The 20,147-nt window shown below is 42.5% G+C and overlaps 1 long non-coding RNA gene across 3 annotated transcripts in view; it reads left to right on the top strand.

The window, feature by feature from the left end:
- LOC110260323 (uncharacterized) overlaps positions 1-20,147 on the top strand; it is a 90,436-nt gene that overhangs the window by 1,299 nt on the left and 68,990 nt on the right. For all 3 annotated transcript variants that reach the window (XR_014844240.1, XR_014844239.1, XR_002343437.2), the window contains exon 2: positions 372-512. This is a non-coding gene — a long non-coding RNA (uncharacterized LOC110260323). The remainder of the gene's footprint in view (positions 1-371; positions 513-20,147) is intronic.

Raw genomic sequence — 20,147 nt, 5'->3', positions numbered from 1 at the left:
CAACGGGAACTCCCAAATAGGTTATATTTTTAAAATGAAGGTATTGACATTGACCCTCCCATGTCAGTCCCCAACAAGGGTCTTTTGGCTCTGTCTCCTTGGAGCCAGCAGGTAATTGAGTTTGGTTCAGAAGCAAAGGAAGGCTTGATCCTTTGATCAAAGATTGGAGAGGTGTGAGTTTGTGCTCTAAAGCACATCCTCTGTGAAAGGTGGGGTTGCTTTATAGGGTTCTTGTCAGCAGGGAGGGGTGGGGTCCTCACTGCCCTGCGCAGCTGTGCTGTTCAAGGCTGAGGAAAGCGCTGCCAGCAGCAGGGCTCTGCACACTGCCTGTTGCTTCTGCCTTCTTGACTTGCAGTGTTCTTTCTCCACAGTGCTTCTGCACACCGTCTCCTGAATTGAAGTGTGGGCGCAGCCATTTCCCACTAGGAATTTTGGTCTGACGGGTCAGGTGCAAGACCTTTGCGTGCAACACCCGATGAGCAAGTGAAATTAGACTAAGCGCAAAGGAAAAGGTTAGACTTTCTTTTTATTACCCAGATTTTATTTTTATTTCTCAGCCGTTGTTAATGGGTGTTGCTCATGGCAGTGATACTAAAAACTGTAACTGTCTAATTATTTTTTGCTTTGTAGGGCCACACCTGCAGCATATTCCCAGGCTTGGGATCGAATCGGAGCCACAGCCACAGCAATGGGAGATCCAAGCCACATCTGCGACCTACACCACAGCACGTGGCAATGTCGGATCCTTAACCCACTGAGCTAGGCCAGGGATTGAACCTGTGTCCTCATGGATACTAGTCAGGTTCCTTACCACTAAGCCACAACGGGAACTCCCGTTTTTTTCAACTTTGCTTTTGTTGAATTCATCATTAAAGACTCCCATAGGATTTATTTACTTATTTATTTATTTACATTTATAATGATTTTTATTTTTTTCCATTATAGCTGGTTTACAGTGTTCTGTCAATTTTCTGCTGTACAGCAAGGTGATCCAGTTACACATACATGAATACATTCTTTTTTCTCACATTTTCATGTTCCATCCTAAGTGACGAGACATAGTTCCCAGTGCTATACAGCAGGATCCCGTAAGATTTATTTTATAAAGACACCTGAATTTATAGATCCAACCAAACTGTTAGACAGATTCCAGTAATGAGTAGGGTCTGCTAAACTGGATAAGCAATATCCTTTGAAGAATTCTCATTTGGGAGTTCCCGTCCTGGCACAGTGGTTAACGGATCCGACTAGGAACCATGAGGTTGCGGGTTCGATCCCTGCCCTTGCTCAGTGGGTTGACGATCTGGCGTTGCCATGAGCTGTGGTGTAGGTCGCAGACGCGGCTCGGATCCCAAGTTGCTGTGGCTCTGGCGTAGGCTGGCAGCTACAGCTCCAATTAGACCCCTGGCCTGGGAACCTCCCATATGCCGCCGGAGCGGCCCAAGAAATGGCAAAAAGACAAAAAAAAATAAAAAATAAAAAAGAATTCTCATTTAAGAAAGCTTGTTTTTTCCCTGGTATGCCAGTAGTAATAAAAAGCACACTTATAAATGGAGTTCCCGCTGTGGTGCAATGGAATTGGCGCTTGGGAGCACTGGGACGAAGGTTCAGTCCCCAGCCCAGCACAATGAGTTAAGGATCTGGCATTGCCGCAGCTGCAGCTTAGGTCATAACTAAGGCTTGGATCTGATCTCTGGTCTGGGAACTCCATATGCTATGGGGTGGCCAAAAAGGAAAATAAGTAAATAAATACTTATAAATGCCCAATACATTTTTTTTTTTTTTTGGCTTTTTAGGGCCGCACCAGTGGCATATAGAGGTTCCTAGGCTAGGGGTCTATTTGGAGCTACGCCTGCCGGCCTACACCACAGCAACACAGGATCCAAGCTGTGTCTGCTTGACCTATACCACAGATCACGGCAACGCCAGATCCTTAACCCACTGAGCAAGGCCAGGGATCGAACCCACAACCTCATGGTTCCTAGTGGGATTCTTTTCCACTGCACCAATACATAGTTTAAGGCACACATATGACTAAAGAAACATCCAGTTCTGTAGTGGGATTCCTGTAGGCCATTCTTCCTTTACAGTTGTATAAAACCATTTAGGATTAGACACTTAGCCAAATGCCTTAAGAGTCTTGGAAAGGAAAGCCACAATAGATTACCTGTGACACTGTCCCTGTTCCTTCACCCCTAAGTGATGAAATCTGAGTTAAGTCTTGAGGGACGGGAGCCAAGGAGGACTGTCAGCAGAGGAGTGACATTATCCGATTATTATTTCAGAAAGGTCATGGCGGAGGCTATCAAAGTTGTGTTGGAATCAGGGAGACTTTGTGGTGGTGGCTGTGAGTGAAGGGCTTTGGCAGTGGAAGAGACCTGGGGTGTGGGAGAGAGGAAGAGTCAGGATGTCACCCCATTTCTGAGCTTGGGTGGGGGATGGTGGAAGATACTCTTCACAGTGGGAGAAGGAGAAGTGTCTGGGAGCAAGAGGGGAGAAAAAAGAGCTCCATTTTAGAGATTCCTGTGGAGATGTCCAGTGAGCAAATAGAAAAGGCACGATCTCGAGAGAGACCTGAAAATGTCCTTTGACTTAATGACACAGAACATATTAGAGACGTCAGCAAGAGCTGTTTAGGTGAAGTGAGGCTGGAGGCCAAACGGGAGCGCCCAGAGGAATGAGTAGGAGTAAACAAATGTGTACAGACAGGAACGGACTGACCTCTCCAGACAGCTTACCCTGAGGAGGAAAGGGCAGCAGCAAGGGGTGAGGAAAGATGGTTTGAGTTTTAAAACAGGCGCCTTCTTTTTTTTTAGGCACCTTAAAAAAAAAAATACAGAGTAAATATCTACTGGACATGCTAAGAAAATTGAACAGCTCAGAAGTTATAAAAAGAAAAGTAAGATCTTGTCAGCCTGCATTTTGACCAGACTTCTGAGCTGTGGACCTGGCACCTACCATTAAGCACTCTCCGTTCATGGCCCATTTCTGTTTAAAACTGCTCGAGCCTTTTTCACCCAAAACAGCAATCAGTAGTGATAGTAGAAACACTCGCTCCTACACCAGTAAACCACTAGCCCATTCTGTCTACCACAACCAAAGTTCTCAAGAAAAAAACAACACCACATTTTCCATCTCATTATATTCAGGCTCTGGGTACTTTTCTTTCTTTCTTTCTTTTTTTTTTTTTTTTTCCTTTTGAGGGCCAGCTGCAGGTGAAGCATATGGAAGTTCCTGCATCTTCAGGCCTGTGCCACAGCCACAGCAATATCAGATGTGAGCCTCATTTGTGACCTACACTACAGCTCACGGCAATGCTGGATCCTTAATCCACTGAGCAAGGCCAGGGTTTGAATCCGAATCCTCACGGATACTTTGTCAGGTTCTTAACCTGCTGAGCCACAAAGGGAGCTCCAGACTCTGCGTACTATTGAATTGTCATTTACAACTACCAAATTCAGTGGATGTTTATCAAGCCTTATCTTATTTAATCTCTTCACAGCAGTTAACAGTATTGGTCACTTTCCTTTAAACTTCCTTTTCTCTAGGCTTCCTCAACATCAATTCATCCATGTTTATTCCTATGTCTAAAAATTTACTTTCTCATCTACTTTCTCATTAAATTTTGGAACAGCTCTCCTTTGCCCTCTTTTCATGTAGCGTGATCTAGCAACCTTAATGACTCTTCAACTATATTGTGGTAAAAAACTTGGTTTCTCATTGGACTGTGTCCCTTCCTGGCTGTTTGGTTTTCTCAAACAATAACTAATTCTCCAATTTTCCAGTACCAACTGGGTGTTCTATAATTTAATTCAATTATGACTTCAACTATTTGGATTCAGCACAGACCCTGGATTAAGGGCTCAATCCCACAAAACTGCCCCCACTTCTGATGCCAACAACTGGAAGTATGGCATTTCCCCATGAGTGGGATGGGGCAGACAGTAAGGGAGGCAAGTTTAGGGGAGAAGATCAGGAGTTCAGCTAGAGGTCTAATCGGAGCTGTAGCTGCCAGCCTATACCAGAGCCACAGCAACACCAGATCCGAGCTGTGTCTGTGACCTACACAACAGCTCATGGCAATGCCGGATCCTTAAGCCATTGAGCAAGGCCAGGGATCGAACCCACAACCTCATGGTTCCTAGTTGGATTTGTTTCCACTGCACCACGACAGGAACTCCAAGCATTTTTATTAATTGAAAGATACCAGGGAGAATAAAGAGGAAAGCCTCAGAGTGGGAGAAGGTGTTTGCAAATTCACATCTGATGAAGGATGTTAAATATAAAGAACTCCTACACAGCAATAAGGAAAAGTCTAACAACAATAACAACCGCAGTAGGACACACAGATACATAAGACTTGATAAGATGTATCAAAACTTGAGGATATCCAAATGGTAAGCAAATAAAAGGATAGCCAGCTTTCTTAGTCATTAGGGAAATGCAGATTAACCAAAACACACCTATCAAAATAGCTACTAAAAAAAAAAAAAAAAACCCTTATAATGCCACATTTTGATAAAGAAGTGGACCAGTTGGAATCAAGAGTTTAAATTGACAAAACCATTTAGGAAAACTGACCGTATCTACTACGGCTTAACGTATACATTCCCCATGACCCAGCAATTACCCTCCTAGGTTATATACCCAACAAAAGTGAGTGAAAGAGACAAGGAAAAGAATGTCCATAGTAGCTTCTTTTTAAAATAATATTGTTGAAGTGGAAGCAATTCAAATAACCACCAGCAGTAGACTGGATAAGTTGTGGTAAACTCAAATAGTGTCTTTACTGAAATGATAAAGAAGAGACTATGACCCACTCAACAGCCTGGTCAACCTCACAAATATAGTCCTAAGAGAAAAAAGCTAGGCAGACAAAGATATGTTTAAGTTTCATTTATAGGACCTTTGAAAATAGGCAGAACTCAATCCCACTCTTGGGCATCTATCCGGACAAAGCTCTACTTAAAAGAGACACATGCACCCGCATGTTCATTGCAGCACTATTCACAATAGCCAGGACGTGGAAACAACCCAAATGTCCATCGACAGATGACTGGATTCGGAAGATGTGGTATATATACACAATGGAATACTACTCAGCCATAAAAAAGGATGACATAATGCCATTTGCAGCAACATGGATGGAACTAGAGAATCTCATACTGAGTGAAATGAGCCAGAAAGACAAAGACAAATACCATATGATATCACTTATAACTGGAATCTAATATCCAGCACAAATGAACATCTCCTCAGAAAAGAAAATCATGGACTTGGAGAAGAGTTGCCTGATGGGAGGGGGAGGGAGTGGGAGGGATCGGGAGCTTGGAGAAGAGTTGCCTGATGGGAGGGGGAGGGAGTGGGAGGGATCGGGAGCTTGGGCTTATCAGACACAACCTAGAATAGATTTACAAGGAGATCCTGCTGAATAGCATTGAGAACTATGTCTAGATACTCATGTCGCAACAGAAGAAAGGGTGGGGGAAAAAACTGTAACTGCAATGTATACATCTAAGGATAACCTGACCCCCTTGCTGTACAGTGGGAAAATTAAAAAAAAAAAAAAAAAAAAAAAAAAAAAAGAAAATAGGCAGAACTAATTTGAAAGAATAGAACTTAAGATGGTACTACTTTTGAGGAGGTAATACCCCTGTTAACAAGGAGAGGGCACAAGGCAGTCTGTCTACAAGGATGCTGGTAACGTTGCGCTTCCTAAAATGAGCGGTGGTCACATGGATATATCCGTTTGTATCAACCCATTGAGCTGAACTTAAGGTTTACATCAAGTTCTTAATGTCTTGTGGTTCATTTTGAAATAAAAGGTTAGAGTTTTGATCTGTTTTGTGGTCACGTCTTTCTGGCATGCCATGTTGTTTATAGGGATGTTATCTGTTCCTTACTCTCTTTTTGTCTGTTTGTGTCTTTTTAGGGCTGTACTCAGCACATGGAAATTTCCAGGCTTGGGGTCGAATTGGAGCTGCAGCTGCCGGGCCCACATCAGAGCCACAGCAACTCAGAATCCTAGTCGAGCCGTGTCTGCCACCTACACCAACCTACACTGAGTAAGGCCAGGGATTGAACCTGCATCCTCATGGATACTAGTCAGATTCTTAACCCACTGAGCCATAATGGGAATTCTCTTCCTCTCTTTCTCTCTCTCTCTCTCTCTTTTTAACATAACAACTTAGGATTCTGCCTAAATCCTTTTTTTGTTGCTAATTTTCATGAATGTTTATAGGGTTTAGTTCTGCTTTCAGTTGCTTGTCTGCTTTTATGTGATAATTCAGAGAGATTGAAAAGCTGTACTGCTGCCACTGCTGCCACCACCTTCTCAGAATCTCCCATGTGTGTACTTTCCTGTGTATATGTTTTAAATAGACTTTATTTTAAAATTATTTTCATATTCTTTTCCATTATCGTTTATCACAAGATATTGAATATAGTTCCCTGTGCTATGCAATAGGACCTTGTTGTTTATACATTCTGTATATAATCGTTTGCATTTGCTAGTCCCAGACCCTGACCAATCTAATCTTCCTTTACCTCCTCCCCCTTGGCAACTACAAATCTGTTTTCTATGTCTATGAATCTGTTTTGGTTTTGTAGATAAGTTCATTTGTGTCATATTTTATTTTATTTTATTTTTTTAGGGCCACACCCGCAGCATATGGAAGTTCCCAGCTAGGGGCAAGGCCAGGGATCAAACCTGCATCCTCATGGATGCTAGTCAGATTTGTTAACCACTGAGCCACGATGGGAACTCCTTATTTGTGTCATATTTTGGATTCCACATATGATATATGGTATTTGTCTTTTTCTTTCTGACTAACTTCACTTAGTGTGATAAGGTCCAAACATCTTGCTGCAAGTGGCATTATTTCATTCTTTTTTAAGGCTGAGTAGTATTCCATCATGTATGTACTGCATTTTTATCCATCTGTCACTGGACGTTTAGGTTGTTTCAATGTCTTGGCTATCGTAAATAGTGCTGTCATGAATATAGGGATGCATATATCCTTTTGAATTATAGTTTTGTCTGGATATATGCCCAGGAGTGGGATTGCTGGATCATATGGGAACTCTACTTTTAGTTTTTATGAGGAAACTTCATACTGTTCTACATAATGGCTGCACCAATTTACATTCTCACCAACAGTGTAGGAGGGTTCCCTTTTCTCCATGCCCTCTCCAGCATTTGTTATTTGTTGACCTGTTAATGATAGCCATTCTGACCAGTGTGAGATGATAACTCATTGTAGTTTTGATTTGCTTTTCTCTAATAATTAGTGATATTGAGCATCTTTTCATGTGCTTGTTGCCCATCTGTATGTCTTCTTTGGAGAAATGTCTATATAGGTCTTCTGCCTATTTCCTGACTGGGTTTTTTTCATTTGTTTGTTATTGAGTTGTATGAGCTGTTCATAATTTTTAAAAACTAAGCTCTTGTCAGTCACATCATTTGCAAATATTTTCTCCTGGTCTGTAGTTTGTCTTTTCGTTTTGTTTATGGTTCCTTTGCTGTACAAAAACTTGTAAGTTTGATTAGGTCCCGTTTGTTTATTTATTTATTTTTATTTCTATTGCCTCGGTAGACTGACCTAACAAAATATTGGCACTGAGGATTTGGGGTGGAAATGCTGTAAAATTTGGTTGTGATGATTGTGGTACACCTGTAAATATAATAAAATTCATTAAGTAATTTAAAAAATAGCCAAAATAGTATGTATTAGTTTCCTATTGATGTTATAGCAGATTACCACAGACTTAATGGCTTAAAATGACACGAATTTATTATCTTATAGTTCTAGAGGACAGAACTTTGAAATGGGTCTCATGGGGCTAAAATCTGAGATGTCAACAGGGGTGGAGGTTTGGGGAGAGCCTGTGTCCTTGCCTTTTCCAGCCTCTAGAGGGTGCCCTCATCCCTTGGATTGGGGCCCTCAGCCGGCAATTTATCGTTTCAGTCTTTAATCTCAAACTCCTTGGACTCTTCTGCCTGCCTCTTTCATACTTAAGGACCGTTGTGATTACACTGAGCTCACCCAGACAATCCAGGCAAATCCCCTCATTTCAAGCTCCCTAACACAAGCACATCTGGCAGAGTACCTTTTGCCATGTGAGGTGACATATTCATAACCTCTGGGGACTAGATGTAGACATCTGCCAGCACCCACTCTTCTGCCCACCACAGATATGTTTAGATAATTATCCTTTTCCTCTGTTACTTTTTACAAATTGAAGCATAGTTGCCTTACAATGTTATGTTAGCGTCAGGTATACAACATAGTGGTTGATATTTTCACAGATTATACTCAGTTTAATTCTTCCATTTATATTTATCCTGCATCTTCTCGTCAGTAGGTAAAATTTTTGGCTATTAGAGACATCCTTTGACTAATTAGGAAGATTTTATATGTCATTATTTCCTAATATACTTTTAGGCTAATTTCCCTCAATAAGCTAATATACCAAATAGCTCAATACCTAATAGCTCGTACCTTTAACTGATGACCACTGTCTTATTAGGGGCTTGGAAGAACTTCAAAACTTAGTCTGCTGGGCCTTACACAGGGCAAGATTGCTCCATTATTAAACCCTTTTGATTTCCAAATTGGGTATAAAAGACCCAATGAGGTATATAAAATGAGATCCTGGGACTCTTTCCTCTTCTGTAAAAAGAGGGGTAAGATGCTTTTCTCACCTTTCTCCAGTTCTTACATCCATGGAGGGACTAAATGTGCTAGAGGATGACAGCGTTTATTTAGCGATTCAAACTCGCTCAGAAATTACCACCAGGAATAGCCATCCTAGCGAGCTGTCCTTGAAGCCTGGACAGCAGTGCTTATCACCATCAAATCTTACGGAATAGCAGAGCGAGTAGATTTTGAATTGTTGTTTTTTGGGTACTCTGCCAGTGGCTGTACAGCAGACTCATGGAGAGTGCTAATGAGCAGTGTCTCTGTCCTCCTCTCTGTGAGGTTAATGTTGGAGAAAGCAGGTTCCAAGTCATAGAAATCTGTGGTGTGAAAGTCTGTAGGTGCACACTCTGCCAGTTTTCCAGGGCTGCAAGACGAAAGTATTCTAAGTCCTAAGGGCCTTCCTGAAAAGTGAGGGGTGAGTCACACTGAGGACCGTGCTTTCTCACAGGGGAGCCAGCAGCTGCAGGATGCATGGGCTCCACCTATAGGATTTCTCACTCCAGAGCAGAAACCACAGAAACTACAGCCATCTTTCGCAAGGAGGAATAGACAGAGAGAGAGAGAGAGAGAGAGAGAGAGGAGGAGAGAGAGAGAGAGGGAGAGAAGGAGGGAGAGAGAATAAAGAACTTCAGACTGTTATTTACATTTTCTTGGTTTCTGGTATTACAAGGGATTTAGAGCTCTTAACATAATATTTTTCTCTCTCGAGTGAGGTAATAAAAGCTACCACTTATTAAGGAGCCAACAGGTACTAGATATTGAATGAGGCACTTTATACCCATAATATCTCAGTTAATTATCTTGCAGCAACTAATAAGATCTGTCTTGATGTTTCCTTTCTTTCTTTTCTTTTCTTTTTCTTTTTTGGTCTTTTTTAGGTCCACACCAGAGGCATTTGGAGGTTCCCAGGCTAGGGGTCAAATTGGAGCTGTAGCTGCTGGCCTACACCACAGCCACAGCAATGCGGGATCTGAGCTGCGTCTGCGACCTACACCACAGCTCATGGCAGCGCTGGATCCTTAACCTTGAACGAGGCCAGGAATTGAACTCATGTCCTCAGGGATACTAGTCAGGTTCATTAACTGCTGAGCCATGTTGGGAGCTCGGATATCTCCATTTTAAAGGTGAAGAAATAGCTTCAAGAGACTAATGAACTTTCCCAGGATCACACAGTAAGTTAGAGGACAGGAATTCAAACCAAGCTCTTTCTGATAATATAAATAATGGTGAAATATCTCATTTCATAAATATGGGGAATGCCAAGGCATAATCTCAGTATAATTCTCAGAAACACAGACTTGTTGAAGCCTATAGCTGCTGTCTCTGGACCCAGGTTTCTATGTAAAGATTAAAAACAGTCCTGGAAAAATCACATTAAAAAAAGAGAGAAAGAGCAAGTAGCTTTGCCGACCTGCAGGGGGCATCAGAGGCCGGTGCCTTAAGACTCAGCACAATTCAGAACTTAAGAACAAAGCCAAAGGTCACTGTGACTAGGAATGTTGCTCTGTGTGTGTGTGTGTGTGTGTGTGTGTGTGTGTGTGTGTGTGTTGGGGGGGGGCAGGGAGGAATAAAACAAAGTGAGGCTTATGGGCAGATGTCTCACTTTGCTCCCTGCTGTTTTCCCACTGCAGTTCTCTTCCTTTTCTTTTTACATTTTTTTGTTTTGTTTTTCATGCTCTTTTCAACTTTCTTCTCAATTCTGTCCACTGTAATCACATTTTTACTTCTTACCTTAGCTTATTTATTATAGCTCATTATAATTCCTTCTCCTCCCTACTCTTTTCCCCTTCCCTTTAGGTTATTTCTGTTATTTATAAGAACCTCAAATTTGTCTTAAAATGTACTCATTTAAAATTGTCTCTACTACTGGAGTTCCAGTCGTGGCTCAGCAGTTAGCGAACCCAACTAGTATCCATGAGGATGTGGGTTCGATCCCTGGCCTTGCTCAGTAGGTTAGAGATCCGGTGTTGCCATGAGCTGTGGTGTAGGTCACAGACTTGGCTCGGATCATGTGTTACTGTGGCTGTGGTGTAGGCCGGCAACTGTAGCTCCAATTGGACTCCTAGCCTGGGAACCTCCATATGTGGCTGGTGCAGCCCTAAAAAGACAAATAAATAAATAAAAATGTGTCTCTATAAAATGAATTAAAGGTAATAAAACAGCAGCACCAATATTATAAAATAAATCATTACTACCAATAGAGGAGCGTGCTAGGTGCTAATAGGTGCTCATTGGGGGTTTTTTTGGGGGGGGGTACAGAATTAAAATTAAATGGATGGCGTTCCGGTTGTGGCACAGTGGTTAACGAATCTGACTAGGAACCATGAGGTTGCAGGTTTGCTCCCTGGCCTCACTCAATGGGTTAAGGATCTGGCGTTGCTGCGAGCTGAGGTGTAGGTCACAGACATGGCTTGGATCCCGCGTTGCTGTGGCTGTGGTGTAGGCTGCAACTCCGATTCCACCCGTGGCCTGGGAACCTCCATATGCTGTAGGTGTGGGCTTAGAAAAGACAAAAAGACCAAAAAAAAAAAATTAAAAGGAATTGAAAGTAATAATAATACCTATACCTTAGTTTTGAAAAAGGAGAAAGTTTAAGAAATGTACTTTGAATTGAGCTATATTGAGATTGTTATTTGTACTGTTTTAGAGAAACTTTTTCAGTGATCTAACTTCGTATAACTTCTTCCTGCAATCTAAAAAAACTTATGAACTCAGATAGCCTCACACACACATACATGAAAGGTAGTAAGCATTAAATTCTATTCGGACTCATGGACCAACAGACTGTTAAAGCTGAGCAGTACCTCAGAGAGCATCTTGTCACCCTCTTTCTCTTCTGGAGTGACTGGGAATCTTCTTGACACCAAGGACAAAGTCCCATTCTTTGATCCCATAAAGTCCATCCCAGACCCTCTTCAGTAGCAGGTGTCCTATGTATACTTGACTGAGAACACTTGAGGCCCAGAAAGATGACTGATTCCTCTAACTCCATACAGTAAGTCTGTTGTGGACCCAGATCTTAGACTGGGGTCTCCTGACCCTTGCTTGCTGGTCTAGCTTGTCCATCTGGAGTCACTGCTGCACCACCTCTGCACTCATCTGCCATCTGAATTCAGACCCTGCTGTGGGCTGTGTGTGCGTGTGTCTGTATTCTGAGTTCTGCTTTTTTCACTTAATATTTTATATTTTCAGGTGTATTGGGACTCTTGCTGCTGTGACAAATTACCACGAGTTTAGCAGGTTAAACAACGCAAATGTATTGTTATCTTACAGATGTGTAGATTAGAAGTCCAGCACAGGTCTCACTGGACTAAAATTGGTAGGACTGTTTTCCTTTCTAGAGGCTTTGGGGGAGACTGTGTTTTTTTTTGCCTTTTCCAGCTTCTAGAGGTTACTCATATTCCTTGGCTTATGGCCCCTTTCTTCCATCTTCAAACCCAGCAATGTTGCCTCTCTCTGTACCTTTCTTTGGTAATCACACCCTCCTTGACTCTCACTCTTCTGCCTCCCTCTTCCACTTTGAAGGACTCCGTGACCACACTGGATAATTCCTAGCTTAAGGTCAGCTGATTAGTAATCTTTTTTTTTTTTGTCTTTTTGTTGTTGTTGTTATTGTTGCTATTTCTTGGGCGGTTCCCGCGGCATATGGAGGTTCCCAGGCTAGGGGTCGAATTGGAGCTGTACCCACCGGCCTACGCCAGAGCCACAGCAACGCGGGATCCGAGCCGCGTCTGCAACCTACACCACAGCTCACGGCAACGCCGGATTGTTAACCCACTGAGCAAGGGCAGGGACCGAACCCGCAACCTCATGGTTCTTAGTTGGATTCGTTAACCACTGTGCCACGACGGGAACTCCCTGATTAGTAATCTTAATTCCATCTGCAATCATAACTCCCCTTTGCCCTGTTATCTAACATATTTGTAGGTTCTGGGGATTAGAACATGGACATTATTAGGACATGGGGGGCTTTATTCTGTCTAATGCATCAATTACCAACATAGGTGGCACACTTAACATCTATATGACTAAAGAATGTTGTTGTTTGCATAATGCATCAGTTAATGAATTCTCTTTTCATCTCAAGCTTTGTGAGTATCGTCCTTCCATCACTTATGGTTGAGTATCCCCTTTCATAACAAATACTTTGTAATACTCCCTTTGCTTTCCTGAAACAAAATTCATAGATGATATAACATCTATATGCATAACTTAAAAAAAGATCTAATATCCAAATGGTCATGTAATAGAGAAATAAAAGGGAAGAAATATAATAGAACGCTATCAATTCCAATATGTAATTGCTCAGGCATAACTCCCTTGGAAGACATAATGATGGTATAAAAACCTTGCAAGGACACATAGAATCACTGTGATTGCAATAGCTACAGATACGGGCTGATACAGATGTGACTCAAATTGTTGTTGGTCATCTAATTTTACAAAATGTGAACAATTCTCAGGAAGGTTCTGAACAACATGAAGTGTTGCTGCACTTGATTTACATGATAGTTGCATTCCTGGAAAATTCATTAATATTTACACTGTGCAAAAAATGTGTTGCATTTATATGTAAAATGAATTAGGCTCCAGGTTCAGATAATCAAAAAAACATTTGTAACCTACATGAAGACTGAGAGGATATATAAAGTTGTGTAGGAGGTGGGACAGTTCACCCTCACACTGACCCAGGAATTGTAGAACATCTGGTAGCCACCCCTAAGCCTAACCCTACCCACTGAGTGCTGGCTGTGCTGACATTGCAGCAATGAAACCAAAGCAAAACAAAACAAAACATCACGCTTGTAAATTTCCCAGACTAGAGGTGATATCATCCTTGATGCAAAACACTGATTGATGGGGTCAGCATTTTTGAGTTACCAGTGATTTTTTTTTTTTTTGTATTTTTGCCTTTTCTAGGGCCACACTCATGGCATATGGAGGTTCCCAGGCTAGGAGTCTAATCGGAGCTGTAGCCGCCAGCCTGCACCACAGCTCACGGCAAGGCCAGGGATTGAACCCGCAACCCCATGGTTCCTAGTCGGATTCGTTAACCACTGAGCCACAATGGGAACTCCCAAGTTACCAGTGATTTTAATTGGGAGAGATAATAAGTTGACATTTGTTGAGTACTAATTATGTGCCATCTACTGTTCTAAATATTTAATCTATTTAAACTCCACCTCAGAGCAACCCTACGATGTAGGGTCTATTATTATTCCCAATTTGCAGATGGGGGACTTGAAACTTACCAAGTTTTTGTAACTCATTCCAGAAAACCTAGTTAGAAAGTCAAAGAAACTGAATTCAAACCTAGGCAGTCTGGTGCCAGAGCCCAGGAGAGTAGCCCTTGCACTCCACTGCTTTGTGGTAGATGCCAGACAGGCTTCAGTCACTTCCCCCCAAAGAACACTGGTTCCATTAAAATTCATCAGAGTGCTCTAAGCTAATCTGATTGAGCTTGCTGCTGGGAAATTGATCGTGATGTTTGACTCCCTTTCTAGCTGTCCTGCCCCATTTCTCACTTAGACACACACACACACACACACACAGTCACATTTTTCCTTTCCCTCTGGCTCACTGGAAGGAATGATGATATCATAGCTACTGTGGATCTGTGAACGATGGTAGTACAGACTGGTGAAAATGAGTCAGGGGCCATTCATTGGAAAGATCGTGTGTGTGTGTGTGTGTGTGTGTGTGTGTGTGTGTGTGTGTGTGTGTGTGTATTGTATTTTCACCATGGATGTAGTAACTTGGTTACAGTTGCTTAGTAACTATTCACTGTTAAAACTAATTTTTAGGGAGTTCCCATTGTAGTTCAGTGGTAATGAACCTGACTCGCCTCCATGAGAATGTGGGTTTGATCCCTGGCCTCGCTTAGTGGGTTAAAGGATCCAGCATTGCTGTGGCCATGGCTTTGGCTGGCGGCTACAGCTCCCATTTGACCCCTAGCCTGGGAACCTCCATTTGCTGCAGGTGCAGCCCTAAAAAGACAAAAACAAAACAAAACAAAAAAAACGAGTAATTTTTAAAAAATGAAACGGGCTCTGGTAAAAGTCCACGCAGATTATCCTACCCCTTTTATAGTCAGTCTCTAGTTCTTAGCACCGTCATGGCAAAACAAAAATCCAGAAGTCCTCTGTGCTTTACCTTTCCCCTTACTCCTCTCATTTGTTTGCTGGCCACTGAAAACACTATGCCAGATTTTGCAAGTTCAGACATTTGAATGCATGGCATGGAATTGCTTCACAGTAGCTTTTTATAATGCTGTTTCTAGCGAGTTCCCTGGTGGCTCAGTGGGTTAAGGATCCAGCATTGTCACTGCTGTGGTGCGGGTTTGATCCCTGGCCCTGGAACTTCCACATGCTGTGGGCTTGGCCAAAGAACCCCCCAAACCAAATGCTAATTTTACATATTTATTGGCAAAACTCTAACTGCTGTCCTTCACTAAAAGAGAAGAATTAAATAACTTTTGTACTTGGAGTGGTTGGCATCCTACCACACTTAATTTGAGTGTAGTGTACCCTCAGTCTGAGAGGTGGGCTCAGTGGAATCCAAGGACTTTAGGTCTGAGGTGCAGTAGAGCCCCATCCTTCAGCTAGACTCCATGGCTGCCCCATGACAAATCCCCAAGATGTACTTGCTCTGGAACCTTAGGTGAGTTATTCATACTCTTCAAAGATTCATTTTTTTAATCCATGGTTGGAAATAGTACTAGTCCCAAACTCAGTGTTGCTGTGGGGAATGAAGTGAGACAATGGGTATGCAACAGGCCAGAGGGCACCCAAGCCAGTAATGACATGGAACTCTCACTTAACGCCAGGAGTGCTCCAGGGTCCCCAAGCCAGAAAGTCATAAGCAAATGTGTAGGGGGTGTCTGTCATTAGTGGTGAGACGTTGTGAAGTATCAGCTTGTACATATTTGGCCATCCATGCAGTCCTTGAAAAACATGTTAGTAATTTGCCAACTTTAAAAATCAGGAGATTTTGAGTTCCCATTGTGGCACAGTGGAAATGAATCCAACTAGGAACCATGAGGCTTCGGGTTCGATCCCTGGCCTCACTCAGTGGGTTAAAGACCCGGCGTTGCTGTGAGCTGTGGTGTAGGTAACAGGTGCAGCTCAGATCTGACGTTGCTGTGGCTGTAGTGTAGGCTGGCAGCTGAATCTCCTATTTGACCCCGAGCCTGGGAACCTTCATATGCCGTGGGTGCAGCCCTAAAAAAAAGCAAAAAAAAAAAAAAAAAAAAAAAAACCGAAAAAACTATGGTAATTTAGCTTGGACAAAAGAGCTCCCTTGTGGCTCAGTGGGTTAAGGATCTGGCATTGTCACTGCTGTGGCTCTGACAACTGCTGTGTCACGGGTTCGATCCCTGGTCTGGGAACTCCTGTATGCTGCAGGTGCAGCCAAGGGAAAAAAAAAATCAGATTTCATACAACTGAATTTCTGGCTTCTCTTGAAAATGTGGGAACATTGGAAAACCTCCAGTCCTCTTTCCTATGTGGCAGCTGTAAACTGGAACTGAGATGGGGTTGTATCTCCAGGCACTCTCTCTTTAATTGTCATCTGCCAGCTCCAAGGCATTTAAGTTAGCTGCTACCTGGTATGCAGAACATCTTAACCTGTGCCTGGACCTAGCAACAGTAATAGCAGTGGGTGTCCAGCCCTTTCCATGTAGAGGAGGCTGTGAGGCAGGACCCCCAGTAAAGCAAAGTTACTGGAAGTCATCATCTAAGAACTCTCACAACTGAACTGGAATGTCAGTAACCTTACTAGTTTGAGCAGCTTTAGGCCTATTCTTCAGAAACATTTCAAGCTAGGGGACAAGAATGTATTTACGTGCCTTTCATATTGGGGTATTTAGTTGGAAATTCAAAGGGACGTTCTCAAACCAGGAGAATAGCTCTGGTCAAAAGCTCTTCTATGGCCTGTCTTTTCCCTTTTCTGATACATCTAGACAAAGCCTAGTTTTGAATAAATACTCCAGGCTGCCTCATTGATCTCACTGGAGAAGGGGAAAGAGGGAATAAAGGAAATTCTCAAAATATTCTTAAAGCATAATTGAGGTACATCCTTTTTTTTTTTTGCCATTTCTTGGGCCGCTCCTGCGGCATATGGAGGTTCCCAGGCTAGGGGTCGAATCGGAGCTGTAGCCGCCAGCCGACGCCAGAGCCACAGCAACGAAGGATCCGAGCTGCATCTGCGAGACACACCACAGCTCACGGCAACGCCGGATCCTTTAACTCACCGAGCAAGGCCAGGGATCGAACGAACCGTAACCTCACGGTTCCTAGTCGGATTCGTTAACCACTGAGCCACGACGGGAACTCCAAGGTACATCTTTGATGTAACTAAACACTTCTGTCACAGAGTGGGAAAGGAGAGAAGTGGCAGTAACCCAAGGCGGTTTGGGGGACTTTGGCCCTTCATTCTTTTCATGAGTACCTGCCACAAGGCCCTGCAAGAAAATATGCAACTAAGTTAAATAATTACAAATGAAAGTATTCCATCCCCTTAAGCCCTGAGTGTCTCAGTTTCTTCAACTATAAAACAGGAATAATAATAAATGGTGCTGTGAGGATTAGAGAGCCTCAGAACAAGACTTTAACAATTAGTTTCTCTCGATTTCCCATCTTCCTCAGGTTGTTTAATGTTGTCTGTGACTAACATCACAAGAGGTGACATACTTTTTGTTAACAAAGTAAAAAAAAATTTTTTTTTTTTTGGTAACAAAAAGTTAGTTGTGTTATTTTGGGTCTCCTCCTTTGCTTTTTTTCTCTTGCACTGCTATACGACGGCTCTCTCATACCAAATGACCTCTTCCTGGGATTGATATTTCAAATCTATAACTTGTTAAACGGATACCAAAAAAAAAAAAAAAAAAAAAAAAGGCGGTAGTACTTAGTTAACCACACCCAAAAGTGACTGCAGATGCTCATCTGTTGCCTTGGTGATGCAGAGTATTTTGTACAACACTTGGCCTGGGGGACTGGTGATGAGTCATACTCATGGCTGGGTGGGGAGAGGGCAACTGCTTTCAATTAAAACCGCCAGCCAGACCAAAGCTGAGTTAGGAACTCCCCAGTTTCCTGCAGTAAATCAGAGACATCTCAGGTCTGGGGGTTTGGTTGTACATGTGGGGTTTTTGTCATGTGAACTTTTTCTCCTATTTTCTTCCTTTGGCTAGAGGGAACTATAGATACCCTTTTGCTCTTCCACATATATCAAGAAAAAACTGCAGACTTAGTTCTTAAAATAAGGTCTGTTTTCCTGTACACTCTTGACACAACTAAACCTAAAAAAGGCTTTTAGTGAGCTGCTGCTTCTCTCATTGTCTCTTCACAAATACTCATTGTCCATAAATGAGGCATGCCGAAGTGTGTTATTCAGCATTTTCTTTTTAGTAGGAGACAAGCACACAGCAGGACATTTTTTCAGAATTGTTTGAACAACTACAGGCATCGTAATTTCAGGATGGAAAATCTGTACCAGATATGACTCCTCTGGAATTTACTAGCTGGCTGAAATTGGCATCAGGCAAGCTGAGAAGCAGAGTTTCATGCTATCCTCTGATAAGGATGTACCATGGGTCTCAAGTGGTTAGTTTGGATAAATATTGCTTAATTTTCATTGACCATCCTTAGCATATTGGGCAGAAGCAGAATTTACACATGCCCTGTAGGAAAGACATGCTAATCAAAGTCAATCTCTTAATTACCTAACTAGGTCTCCCTGAGCTTTTGTCTTGCCCAAGGCACCATGCTAGACCATAAGCAGAGATATAAATGCTCTAAAACCGGCTCTTACCTTTTAAGAATTTCTGATTTAGGGGAAAGGAGACCAAAAAAGCAGGAAAAAGTAACTAGCAATAATATGATGCATAAGGGAATATAAAATGGGTGGTGCATGTGTGGAAGCGAAATCACTGTGGGCTGTGGTGAAGTCAGGTGGGATTTGAAGTAAGCCTTGAAGGTTGCGGAGAGAAGAGGGAGAGGGCACTCAGGAAGGGGAAAGACAGGACAACATGCAGAGGTCACGTCTCAGCACTGAAACCTAGTCTAGGCAGGGATGTTAGCACAGGCCAAAGGAGAGTCAGAAACTGAGGATGAGACAAGGTGTTGGTGTGCGGTGCTATTAGCCTATAGTTGGGGTGGTGGAAGCTGTCAGCTGCACAGAACATAGTGATCGTGGAGCCAAACAAAACCAGGAGAGTCATGTAGAATCCAAAGGAGGCTATTAAAAATGTTGTGAGGTATGACCTTGCCAAGCAAGGAAAAGACAAGATGAATACAGAATTCATCAATTCAAATCATGCAACAAAAAGCAAAAGTTTAGGAGTTCCTGTTGTGGCTCAGTGGGTTAAGAACCCAACATAGTATCCATGAGGACGTAGGTTCGATCCCTGGCCTCGCTCAGTGGGTTAAGGATCCAGCATTGCCACAAGCTGCGGTGTAGGTCACAGATGAAGCTCAGGTCTGGCATTGCTGTGGCTGTGGCATAGGCTGGCAGCAGCATCTCCGATTTGACCCCTAGTCCTGGAACTTCTATATGCCGCAAGGGCAACCCTAAAAAAAAAGAAACAAAAGAAACAAAAGTTTATAGTGTAATTCAATTAGGCGCAAAAGATCTGATGAACGGACATTATGACAGTATAGTGAGTTGAGAGCCAAATGGAAGGTCTTGTTAATAGAAAAAAAATAAAAGTAAAATATACTAAAGCTACAAAGTCCGTTTTAAACTGTTTAAGGGCATTTAATTAATTTGTGAAGGCACACCTTAAAAGTGGTGAATTTTGCTTGATAAATAACTAGAAAATGAAGAGTTGTACTTTAATAAACCAAATATTAATCTTAAAAATCAAAGCATCTGCAAATAGTTTTTTCCTGTGCATAACTGCTGCTTTGGAGGAAAAAGAAACAATGACAGCATAGGACCTCGAGTCAGCCGTGGCACGTTCTAAGCAGCCAAATGTCTTCTCTGACAAAGTGCTTTGCACCTGATGAAACTATATTACCATGAACAAAACTGGTACTGGCCTCTTTGGTTTTTTGGTTTTGTTTCTGTTTTTGTTTTTTGCTTTTTAGGGCCGCACCGGTGGCATATGAAGTTCCCAGGCTAGGGAGTCCAATCAGAACTGCAGCTGTCGGCCTACAGCCACGGCAATGCGGGATCCTTAACCCACTGAGTGAGGCCAGGGATGGAACTCACATCCTCATGGATACTCGTCAGATTCATTTCAGCTGCACCACAACGGGAACTCCTGGTCTCTTTATTATATAGGACATTAGTTATCATTAACCTGGACCTTTTAAGTAGAATTCAGTGTGTGCTGAGATTGGGCCAAAATTCAGGGGAGTGGTATAAAACACATTAGAACAGGAGAGCTTTTAAAAAATAGTACTGAATTGGGCCCCACTGCTGAGCAGTTGAATCAGAATCCCT

The sequence above is a fragment of the Sus scrofa genome, chromosome 4, assembly GCF_054392235.1.
Source record: "Sus scrofa isolate SSC_HxYL_T2T_F1_AM1 chromosome 4, Sscrofa_HxYL_maternal_Yorkshire_Landrace_v2.0, whole genome shotgun sequence".
In the NCBI taxonomy this organism is placed as follows: domain Eukaryota; kingdom Metazoa; phylum Chordata; class Mammalia; order Artiodactyla; family Suidae; genus Sus; species Sus scrofa.
This window is presented reverse-complemented; position numbering and strand designations above follow the sequence as displayed.